Below are 10062 nucleotides of genomic sequence, written 5' to 3' on the forward strand. Positions count from 1 at the left end.
AATCCTGTCCACAGCTGGCTCCATCCGAGATGGTTGGCCTCACTCACCCACGAGGGCTGACGTTTGGTCTTCTGTGAGGTGCAGGTCTAAAGCCTCCTTGAGTTCACCTGACCGTGCCATTGCTCACCGCCTGTCATCCTCGGCAGGACTCGATAGGCATCCTCCCTTCTGCACTCCGCCCAGCGCTTTCTCTTCCTGACTGCCTCTGCACTGTGCCCCACCTCCCTCTTACCCAAGGCCCTGGGCCACCCTCGGCTCAGACTACCCGTCTTCCCTGGCTTGCCTGACTTCTGGCATTTCCCGGACAACCCTCGTCCGTGAGTGAGAGATTGCTTCTTCTTCCCAAGTGTACTTCTGCCCAAGTGTACACGAGACCACGTGGCAGTCCGCTCACTGCGTGCTCCACCAGGGTCTCAGATAGGGTTGCTTTTGGCAGCAAGCACAGAAGAGCCAACGGTGGGGGTAGGGGTCCCCCACAGTCGAATGGGTCCTCAGGAGTGACTTTGCGGTCATGGAAAATGATAAAGACAGCCGGGCGGAAAGCGGGGCACAGGGGCCCCTTGTTCCTCTGTCAGGACCGAGTGAGTGAATGGATTGTCCAATGGGTATATATCCTCTTTCAAAAGGCACACACGTCACACAGACAACATGTTACATAGTCAATGGATAATGTCATAAGCAGGTAACATTATAAACAGGCAATGAAGCAAGTTGTTGACTTGATTTCGTGCTGGTTGACCTCTGACACCCCTGAGCCCTCCTCAGGGGAGCACTCTATGATCTATAGGAGAAAAAGATGTCCGAGGTGAGTTTGCTGCGTGTTAGGGTGGGACAGGCAGCAGCACCTGCTTGGTCTTATCTACAGATACCCTTCAGGCACAGGGAGTAGCCAGACTCAGGTATGTGACATCTTTTCTGGTAGCTCCTTTGTGGGGAGCTATTGAAGGGACTGCGCTGTGTATTAAGATCATGTATATCTCAGAACCATGAGGGTCTTCCCCCACCGGAGTCGGCTTTGCAGCCCTGTAATGATGAGCATGGAGGATTTAGCTGCATTCTGTTCTCATCCAGGCCCTCAGTTCAGCACAGCCAATCGAAGCAATGTGAGGAGTGAAGAGCACGACTAGTGCTGAGTGACTGATTCATCAAGCGTTTGCGCCTGGCCCTCCTGCACCCACAAGCTCAACGGGCAGCACAGCGCCCCCCAGACTCGCATTGGTATCTGATGCAGGAACCTGTGCTGAAGAGACTCGCCTGAACTAGGCAGGAGGAGGACTGGAATCCTCTCTAGACAGAAACCAGGCCAGCTCATCCTCTTCCAGGTAAGAACCCAGGCTTGCTGGAGTCATTCCAGAGAAGGTTGGGCAACTGTTGTTCTAGAACAGAAAGGAAACTCATGTTCCTGGAAAGGTGGCTCCAGCACAAGTTCCAGAGTCCAATCAGATAAAACAACTTAAGGAATTCTTGGAACCTACAATAAACGTACAGAAACCTGCTTTTTGGACTGTGTTAAAGACTTCACAGCAAAAGAAGTAAAACCTGAAGAGACCACCTGTTCGGAGCCTTGCTTACAGAAATATTTTAAAACGAGGCAAAGACTATCCATGAGATTTCAGGATTCTGTTGTATTCAGCAGATCGCAGCTCTAGCAGCCAGGGCAGGGCTCTTGGCCCACCCGGATAGAGAAGCCTGGTGGGACTGACTGGGGATGTGATGTTGCACTGGGAAGAGAGTTCGTTTGATCGAATGCCTGGAGGGCAAAAGCCACCGTGCCAAACTGTCTGGACAATAGGAACCACTGGAGAACCAACCGCTATGTACCAGGAATAATCAAACGGAAGGTCTTGCTCCAGGGAAATATTAAGATGCAAGACTTGTTGAGGCTTTAAGATTCCGCAGCTTGGTCAACGGATTAGAAAAATCAATTATTGTTTCTTTCTTTTTTTTTTTAAAAGAGTTTTCCAAAAGCTCTTCACAGTGCTATTCTGTCCTCAGTGGTTACTGGGTAGTTACAACACGGTTGCAGCCAGTCCAAGACCACCTGTGGACATGGCACAGAAGAAGAACAAAACTTTCCCCAGGAGCAATGTCAGGGCCTGTTGACCAGCATTGGCTCACTGATTGGCCAGAGAATGGAAATCTTGTGAGTGGGTAACCCAATGAAGAGTCATCCCCTGAATACATTGGGAGAGGAACACCGGGTGACATCCCATCTTTGCCAGCAAGGGAGGAAGGATTGGCTGCTGATTAGGCACCGTTGGTGCTTGTTGCAATACATAAAAAATCACACGCAGTGCCAGGGAAGCCAATGCCAACCTACAGCGACCAGAGCAGAAATAAGTGCCTCTTTGAGTTTCTGAGACGGCAATCTTTTTTTTTTTTTTTAATCATCTTATTGGGGGCTTGTACAACTCTGATCATAATCCATCCATCCATCCATTGCATCAAGCCCATTTGTACATTTGTTGCCCTCATCATTCTCAAAACATTTGCTTTCTACTTGAGACCTTGGTATCAGCTCCTCATTTACCCCCTCCCTCCCCGCTGCCCCCTCCCTCACGAACCCTTGATAATTTATAAATTATTATTAGTTTGTCATGTCTTGCACTGTCCAATGTCTCCCTTCACCCACTTCTCCGCTGCCCGTCCCCCAGGGAGGAGGTTATATGTAGATCCTTGTAATCAGTTCCTCCTTTCTACCCCATCTTCCCTCTACCCTCCCAGTATCGCCACTCTCACTGCTAGTCCTGAAGAGATCATCCGCCCTGGATTCCCTGTGTTTCCAGTTCCTATCTGTACCAGTGTACATCCTCTGGTCTAGCCAGATTTGTAAGGTAGAATTGGGATCATGATAGTGGGCGGGGAGGAAGCTTTTAGGAACTAGAGGAAAGTTGTATGTTTCATCGTTGCTACACTGCACCCTGACTGGCTCATCTCCTCCCTGCGACCCTTCTGAAAGGCAATGTCCAGTTGCTTACAGATAGGCTTTGGGTCCCCAGTCTGCACTTTCCCTCATTCACAATGATATAATTTTTTGAGAGACTGTAATCTTTAAGGAAGCAGAGAGCCTTGTCTTTCTCCTGAGGAGCAGCTGTGAGTCTGAGGTGCTAGTCTTGCTGTGGCTGGCAGCCCAATGTGTGTAAGCCACCATGCCGCCAGAGCTCCCTGCTTGCCCCCTAGCCGTAGAAACGCCTCTTCCCATAAGGGTCAATTATTGCACCTTCCATTGAACGGAGACTAACAGCATGTTGCTTAAGAGCAACAGTGTTGGTACTGGGTTCAAATCCTAGGGTTCCCGTATACTGGCTCTGTGGTCTTGGGCAAGTTATGTAACCTTTCTACAGCAGTTTCCTTGTCTATAAAAGGAAGATCATCAATGCTATCCAACAGAGCTTTCTTTGATGATAGAAATATGCCATGTCTATGCTAATAAAGTAGCTGCCAGCTGCATGTTGAAATGGGGCTAAGGCATCCAAATAACTGAATCTTAACTTTAAAATCAAGTTAGCCCTATGTGACTAGTGACCACTGGATCGGACAGTACGGTTCTATACTCCAGTGCTATTGCAGGAGAAAATAGATAGTACTTAGATATTTAAGTGGGGTTTGAAATAACATAGTGAGCCCTAACTAAATGTTATTTTTTGCTGTCATCCCTTGATGTTCACGGTCACTCGCACATCCTCCTTAAGACTTTGACCTCAGACTCATTGATTTCCTGTCCACCTTGAGTCTTCTGCAAACCTAGACGGCTTCAATGTTCATGCTGATAGCCCAGCCAGCCCTCTGGCCACTTGGTTCCTTACCTTTCTCAACTCCAAGGACGTATCTTCATGCTTCCAAGGTTACTCACTCCACAGCCACACCCTATACCACACTCTACTGGGCGAGCTGAAGTTTCACCACAGTGTCCTGGCCTCCCCAGCAGTCCTCCCCTGACTCCCAGGACAGCCAGTCTTCAGGTCTTCTGAGACCCCTGCTCCTTGATGCCACTCTTTCCTTAGTCCCTGGCCCCTTGTGCCTTCACTTCCTTTCCCAACCAGAGTCAAGTCTACAAATGCTTCCTTTTTACTCCTCCACCAGACTGGCTCCTCCTCTGTTGTTCTTAACCCTCTAAACTGGTCTCGGCTTCAGTGCATCCCTGACACTGTAGCTAGGGTGATCTCTCTAATACATTTCAGACGATTCATTTCCTCCATCTTCTAATGGCTCTCCATTGCCAACTACCGCCCATTTCCAGAAGATTCCATGCTCCCACAGGTTCCCTTGTTCTTTGCCTAGAGCAGTGGTTCTCAACCTTCCTAATGTCGCCACCCTTTCATACAGTTCCTCATGTTGTGGTGACCTCCCAACCAAAAAATTATTGTTGTTGCTACTTCGTCACTGTCATTTTGCTACTGTTATGAATCGGGGGACCCCTGTGAAAGAGTCGTTTGACCCACAAAGGGGTCTCGACCCACAGGTTGAGAACCACTGGCCTAGAGGACTCCCATTTTCCCTTCAAGACTCAGTTCACGCATCTACTCCTTCAGGAAGTCTTCTCTGATCTCCCCAATGATTGTCTGTCGAATGAACTAGACATAGGTTCTAGTTTGGGTTTTGTTCATTTGTTTGCTTGGTTTTATTTTTCAAAGGTGAGGGGTATTTTTACCGAGTTTCCATGCTGAGAGTAAAGAACTATAGCAATTAGTGAGTTGCAGCACTATTCACAATAGCAGAGAGGTAGAACCAACAGAAATATCCATCAGCAACGGAATAGACGGTGCTTGCTTTGGTGGCACATATACTAAAATTGGAACGATACAGAACAGATTAGCATGGAATAGAGATACCAGGAGGATACGGGGAAAGTGGGGGGTGAAAGGGAGAACTGATCACAAGGATCAACATATAACACCCTCCCAGGGGGATGAACAACAGAAAAGTGAGTGAAGGGTGACAGGGGACGATGTAAGAGATGAACATAATAATCTATAACTTATCAAGGGTTCATGAGGGAGGGAGGGCGGGGGAAGGAGGGGGGAAATGAGGAGCTGATACCAAGGGCTCAAGTAGAAAGAAAATGCTTTGAAAATGATGATGGCAACGTATGTATAAGTGTGCTTGACTCAATGGATGAGTGTATGGATTGTGATGGGAGATGTAAGAGCCCCCAATAAAAGTACTAAAAAAAAAAAAGAAAAATCCCTTTGTAAGGGCTTTAATAACTGTTTCTTATTAAGCTTTTAAATTGTAAATGTAATAATAATTTTTAAGCACAGCAAACAAAATAAAAGGTACTCATAAAGGGTAAGTGCACATCAAAGAAAACATCCCAACCCAGTGCTGCCCAAGCCCACAAGTCCACCATTAACCCATATGTCCGGCACCAGTCCACATATATGAGTGAGGTAGTTTATTGTGCCAACCTGGCCGATAAACACATGTGGGGTTAATTGAAGGGCAGAGGGATAAATGGCTCAGTGAGCCTTGCCTTTCTAGTTCTTGGGTCTCTTGCTTTGTGATGGTCGGACCAGGGTGCAGCTGCCTTAGCCAGTTCCCTGCTTCACCTGGCAAGGCTCACTCCCTGCAAGACATCCCTGAGGAGAAGCCACATGGACCTACCCCGATGCAGCCCTGGGTGCTGGAGCAGCCATGTGGAGACCCCTTCCAGCCCTGAGATGCTTACACATTCACTGACTCGGCTTTCCTTCTGCAGTCGGCATCATTGCGTCTGTTTCATGAGATGGAGGAGGACTTTGTGGACTGGTGCCGGACATATGGGTTAATGGTGGACTTGTGGGCTTGGGCAGCACTGGGTTGGGATGTTTTCTTTGATGTGCACTTACCCTTTATATAAAACTCTCTCTTATACATGAGTTTCTGTGGATTTGTTTCTCTAAAGTACCCAGACTAATACAATGAGAGAAAAGATGAACAAATGCTGTGCATACATACAATTGAGTATTATTCTGCCATGAAGGACAGACACTAGCACCCCAGGAGCACAAGTCTAGGGCTGAAGCACCCCAGCTGGTGGTGGAGGAGGAGGAAGTGAAAACATTGAAATATCTGAGTGTGAGAAATGTGTTGTGGGAAGCTTGTGACCAGTTGGGATGGGCAAAGCCCACAAGGATCCAGATTGAAGCAATTCCTTTGACTTGACAAGGTTGTGATGTCATTGGGAAAACAGGGCCCTTCGCTTTGCTCAGAAGCCCTGGTGGCACAGTGGTTACACATTGGGTTGCTAACCACAAGTCAGTGGTTTGAAACCACCAGCAGCTCCCAGGGAGGAGGCCAAGGCTTGCTACTCCCGTCCAGAGTTACCATCTCAGAGAATCACAGGGGCTGTTCTACCTGTCCTAGAGCCCGGTATGGAAGTGGGCATCGGTTCAGTAGCAGTTGAGTTTGGGTTTTGGTTGCTTTGCCCATTCTGAAAGCCCATCTGAGGACGCCCAACACATGTTGGTCCTAGTTTTCACTCCACTCGGGAGTTGGTCCTTCAGATCTCAGAGCAGCTTGAAACCTGGGGTCCTCTATTAGAGTACTAACTGCCATGGTTGTGGGTAGAATCGATTCAATGTCCCACTCTGAGCCCGGCGAAAAACCACATGCAGTGATAGCAGCTCCCAGTTGATTGATTGACCATTTGGAAAACACAAAGGCTTCAACTTAAGGGCTCTCAGAAACTTGGTCATGGATAAAGCTAACTGTACACTGACAATGGGTTTTGAGACAGAGGGTGATAAGATCCTCAAAGTGATCCCCGGAGACCGGAAAACGTTTCTCTCCTCTGCGACCATGACCCAGAAGGTGCAGGAAGTTCAGAGGGCAGCTTTGAAGAATCCCATGAAATGTGAAGTTTCCTCTGAATACGTGGAGACATTTCAGCAAGATCATCTTTTTGTTCCCTCTAAATCCAAGGAGACCTACCTGGCTGATATTCTAAATGAGTTGGCTGTAACGAGACTCGGAGAACAGCTCTGCTCCTCTGAAATCTTGGGCTCTCTGCCATCCCCTCCGTGGGCAGAGGCGTCAGACCAACGTCCAGGCCCCTCTAACAAATTCAAGGCAGAAGCTCGTCCCATTCTTGTAGGCACCGATGTAAGCCGAGGCTCAGACATTCCTTACCAGGACGGACGTCCTAGTGAATTTTGACGCTCCCACTCCTTCCAAGGATTGCATCCATTGAGTAACCGAACAGCTCGAGCCGGGCGTCCTGCAAAGTCTATCAGCTGCATCACAGTATGACGTGGAACTCTGGTGCAGAGACCACTGCCTGTCTCTCCAACGCAGGAAAGAGGTCACCATGCTGATAGAATGTGTGATGGAAGCCCAAAGATTTGCCCGAATGCATTTAAGGGAGCAGGGAGAAAAGAAGAAACGCACTCGGGACGCTGCTGGGGGACACTGGCGATACGAGGGTGCAAAGGGTCTCAGGAACAAGGCAGCGGGAGGAAAGTGACAAATAAAAAGGAAAGGCTGTTAGGCACTGACATGAAGGTTTGCGTTTGGCTTCGTTAAAGGGGCTTGAAGAAAAGCAGGGGCCGTCTTTCACAATGTTCCTCACTCCAGAATCTGGCAGAAGTGTGCCCGGAATCGGCTCCACGAACGCACTGCTCAGTCCCCTTCTTACTGTCTCCGTACTGCCGCCGCCGGACAGTGGCCGACGTCCAGACCATTGCTGTCCTTCAACCTTGGCTCTTGGCTCATGACTCGAGTAGGAAGTGCTCCGCTCAGCTCCTTACACACTTCGCCGTTTTCTACTGCAACCGAGGCGACACAGCAAATGACAGGTAATTATAAACAGAAGATACTGTTTATGGAACAGTATCTGTTCCCTGGATATGTGGATATCTGGAACCCTGGATATGTCTTGGGGACAGCAACCAAATGGTGATTTATTTTTTTTTTTTTTAGCAAAAGGGAAGAAATTTATTGGAGCCCATACGGGAAACCCTCGAGGGGGCCCAGCATCCCCTACTGTGTAGGCATGCCCAGCACAGGGTCACACCATTCACTGTACCCCATGTCCCAGCGGGACTCCCCTTGAAAGAGCCCCAAAGCCCCAGGACTGGCTGGGGGTGGGGACGTCCAAATGGTGATATTTAAGTCTTCTCAGCTTGTGCTTTACTGGAGGGAATATGCAATAATAATTTGCATATTGTTCTTTAAAGAAAAGAGAGAAGCGATGTCCTGATGCCCGCTACAATGTGGATGGACCTGGAAAACATGATGCCGAATGAAATAAGTCAGTCCCGGAAGGACAAGTATTTCATGGTCCTATTGTGTGAAATAGGCAAATATACAGGAACCCAGGCGTATTAGTAGCCACTAAGGAGGAGAGTAGAGTGGGGCATAGGTTAGGGACACTGTTTGTGTTAAGGGTGGTGGAATCATCTGGAAAAACAGGGATGGAGGTTGCACAACATGATGGACAGAGTCAATGTCACTGACTGTACAGGTAACATGGTTGAACTGAAAACTGCTTTGTTTTATATATATATATTACAATAAAAAATTAGACTAAAATACAACTCTTCTGAATTTGGTTCAACTGTTGGATTGGACTATTTGTGAATCACATGGCAATAAAAATGTTTTAAAAACTAGAGAGTGAGAGGTTAAAGATAAGGGACGGAGGGGATGCTGAATAGAACACAAGCAAGCCCCTGGCAAGCAGAAGGTAGGTGCCCTGAGCACAAGTGGAGGGACACCGCTACAGGGCAGAGGCAGGGACAGAGATGCCCTCTCTGCTAAGCCTGCAGGGAGGGCGCAGGTACTGATCACGTGATGAATAGTCCAGTCGGTCAGGAGCAGGCAGGCAGGTAGGGGAGTTTCCAAGATGCTTCCTCTAATCCAGTTAGTGAGCTAGTATCAAGGTAGATGGTAACGGAGAAAGATGAAGACCTGGGAGACAGAGCTGGCCAGGGGCCCACACCAGCTGCCCACACTTCTTCCAGGACCTCTTCCTTCTATTTCTCAGTCCTCTGCTGCCCTGTCCTCCTGAACACAGCACCCGCTCATCTCGTTTGTGGACTGTACTGAACTTTGGAAATCAGTCCGTCAGTCAGTTGGTTGCTTCTTGCTGTCATTGGCTGCCACTGAGGCGACCCTTCAGACTCTTGGTGACTTCATGTCTGCAGAGTGAGCGGCATGTAAGAGGGCTTTCCAGGTTTGGACCTTTGGAAAGCAACTCCTTAAGTCTTACCTTGAGGTGCCTTTGGAGGAGCCCTGGTGGTATAGTGGTTATGTGTTGGGCTGCTAAGGGCAAGGCCAGCAGTTTGAAACCACCTGCCGCTCCTTGGGAGAAAGATGAGACTTTCTACTCCCATCCTGAGGTACAGTCTTGGAACCCCACAGGGGCAATTCTACCCTGTCCTGTAGGGTCACTAAGAGTTGGCATGGACTTGATGGCAGTGAGATTTTGGACTTTGCATTTGGTTCGGTTTGAATTGCCAATCTTTCAGCTAGTAGTCCAGTGCTTAATCATTTGCCCCACTAAATAAAGTTCATCAAAACCAGACCCATTGCTATCAAATCAATTCTGACTCCTAGAAACCTTGTCTAGGGCTTCTGAGGTTGTAAATCTTCATGAGCAAATAGCAGATAGCCTCTTCTTTCTCCTGTGGAGTGGTTGGTGGATTTGAACTGCTGATTTGAGGTTAGCAGTCTAATGCTTAGCTGGCACCATCACCAGAAGCTTAGTCCTTTTATAAGAGCGTGTATGTGGAACATTTAGTCCAGCACCAGGGAAATAGTAGACCCTCCATAAATAGTAGCCCTTGTCATTTCTTGCAAGAATGCTTGTTGTCTTCTAGTTGTAGAGTAGTGTGGACAGAGTAATATGAGCCTCTGCCCTCTGGGAATTGACAGTCTTACCAGGAGATGGGAGAGAGAGGGTATACCCAGAAAGTAATTAAAAAATGATGCCAAGCTTTTTAATAGATGATGATCACTGTTATGGATTAAATTGTATGCTCCAAACTGTGTCAACCTGAGTAGACCACGATTCTCATTCTCACTCTCCATTTTGTGACCTGATGTCTTTATCCTGTGTTTTATAATGCTCGGAGGCGGGGG

The 10062-nt window shown here is 48.1% G+C and overlaps 1 pseudogene; it reads left to right on the forward strand.

Moving 5' to 3' along the window:
• Positions 1-511: 511 nt before the first annotated feature.
• Positions 512-7468, forward strand: LOC101657185 (annotated as a pseudogene).
• Positions 7469-10062: the final 2594 nt, after the last annotated feature.

This window comes from Echinops telfairi, unplaced genomic scaffold, assembly GCF_000313985.2.
Source record: "Echinops telfairi isolate 266 unplaced genomic scaffold, ASM31398v2 ScPeMD7_2;HRSCAF=8, whole genome shotgun sequence".
NCBI lineage: Eukaryota > Metazoa > Chordata > Mammalia > Afrosoricida > Tenrecidae > Echinops > Echinops telfairi.